This window comes from Trachypithecus francoisi, unplaced genomic scaffold (genome assembly GCF_009764315.1).
Source record: "Trachypithecus francoisi isolate TF-2019V2 unplaced genomic scaffold, Tfra_2.0 Lachesis_group16, whole genome shotgun sequence".
In the NCBI taxonomy this organism is placed as follows: Eukaryota; Metazoa; Chordata; class Mammalia; order Primates; family Cercopithecidae; genus Trachypithecus; species Trachypithecus francoisi.
In genome coordinates this window covers 82,219,093-82,221,511 of record NW_022681461.1, presented here as the reverse complement: position 1 = coordinate 82,221,511, position 2,419 = coordinate 82,219,093, and positions in this window count along the sequence as shown.

Here is a 2,419-nt window from a genome sequence, read left to right as displayed (position 1 = left end):
TGTAGTGTACTCTGTATTGTAAGTGTACTCTGTATTGTGCAGTGTACTCTGTATTGTAAGTGTACTCGGTATTGTGTAGTGTACTCTGTATTGTGCAGTATACTCTGTATTGTAAGTGTACTCAGTATTGTGTAGTGTCCTCTGTATTGTGTAGTGTACTCTGTATTGTGTAGTGTACTCTGTATTGTGTAGTGTACTCTGTATTGTAAGTGTACTCTGTATTGTGCAGTGTACTCTGTATTGTAAGTGTACTCGGTATTGTGTAGTGTACTCTGTATTGTGCAGTATACTCTGTATTGTAAGTGTACTCGGTATTGTGTAGTGTGCTCGGTATTGTATGTGTGCTCGGTATTGTGTAGTGTACCCTGTATTGTGTAGTGTAGTCTGTATTGTGTAGTGTACTCTGTATTGTAAGTGTACTCTGTATTGTGTACTGCACTCTGTATTGTAAGTATACTCGGTATTATAAGTGTACTCTGTATTGTAAGTATACTCTATATTGTGTAGTGTACTCTGTATTTTAACTGTACTCCGTATTGCAAGTATACTCTGTATTGTATAGTGTACTCTGTATTGTGTAGTGTACTCTGTATTGTAAGTGTATTCTGTATAGTATAGTGTACTGTAAGTGTACTTTGTATTGTAAGTGTAATTGTATTGTACTCTGTATTGTATGGTATATGGTGCTTTAACTTTTAGAACAGCATATGTTGTGGTTTTTCATATATGTGTGCATATACTTATATATGTTTCAGTAATACATTTTGTGTATTTATATATGTGTGTATATATATGAGGCATAATCTGTAGTCTTTTTATAAAATAAAATATTTTATACAATTAAACAGACTTCTCAATTATAACCAGAGTCATTAAAACTAAAATCCATAACCATTTTACAGCAACCTTAGAAGGATAGAGCACAAAGTGCTTTTAATCTTTTCCCAAGAGATCAAGAGTTTCATTCACGTCTTCAAAAGATATTAAGTAATAATTAACATGAAATTAATTATTGAGGAAAAAATAGAAGAATTTTTAGAAAATTGAGAGAGATCATAAAATCTGATCTATAAACAGGTCCCTGTGCAATTATGTCTGGTACATCACCTGACTATGTGGTTAAAGTGGTCTTTTAATAAAGATGCAACACAGGAATCCAGGCTGGTTCTAGGATAATGACTAAGTGTTCAGTGGGGATGGATGTTAAGTACTCTGGTTTATTGCATTCTGTTTATTGCATTTTGAATACCTTAAAATGACAATTTAATGTAGCTGAAATTATAAGAAATGTATTTTCTGCCAGCTACTTTTTAGTGAAAACCTATGAGATATGACTAGAGATCAGAGGCTAAGTCTTTATTACATTTATGGAAGTAAGAATGAATTTCTAACAATGAAAGGGCAGCTCCCAGCTGTGGAGAGTTTTATGTTTGTTTTTAACAGACTTTCTACTTCTAAGCCATTACTCCCATGAAAGAGTTCCCTACTGTAGAGCAGACCCTTGAGGCAGATAATTTTAATCATAAACCTAAGAAAACATTGATTTGTTGACATTTTTGAAGGCGTAAATATAGTCTTCATATGACCTTAACCAGGATGAGGAAACCTTGGCCAATCATGAAATTCTGACTGACTGGAGGGCAAAATCCTTCAGTGGAGTATCAGTCAAAAAAAAAAAAAAAAATTCATAGGATGAGGTGATTTTACATTTGTTTTTTAGAAATATAAATCTAAAATATTGTATTTTCTGGCTTTAAAAAGTAAGAACAAGAAACATAAAATCTATTAGCTCTCATTACTATTGGATGATTCAACCAAAATAATAATTTATTACTGTTACTGATATTTATGGGAAGACAGGGAAAGAAACAGAGGTAATAAGAGAAAGAAACAGCTGTAATATAAGAAAGATAAATAAAATAAGAGGGTGAACGTAAAGATAGAGGAGAGGACCAACTAAGAAGCAGGGAAGAGAGAAAGAAGGAACCACATGCTTAAAAATACAAAACACGGTCAGGCATGGTGGCTCACACCTCTAATCCCAGCACTTTGGGAGGCTGAGGTGGGCGGATCACGAGGTCAGGAGTTCAAGACCAGCCTGGCCAATATAATGAAACCTTGCCTTTACGAAAAATACAGAAAAAAAAAAGTAGCAGGGCATGGTGGCAGGCACCTGTAATCCCAGCTACTCAGGAGGCTGAGGAAGGAGAATCGCTTGAACCTAGGAGGCAGAGGTTGCAGTGAGTGAGATCGCACCACTGCACTCCAGCCTGGAAGACAGTGTGAGACTCTGTCTCAAACACACACACACACACACACACACACACACACACACACAAAACAGGAGGTTTTTCTGAAGATAACAGAAAAAGCCAAAATAACAGTAGCTTAAACAAAATAAATCTTTATTTGTCCTCCA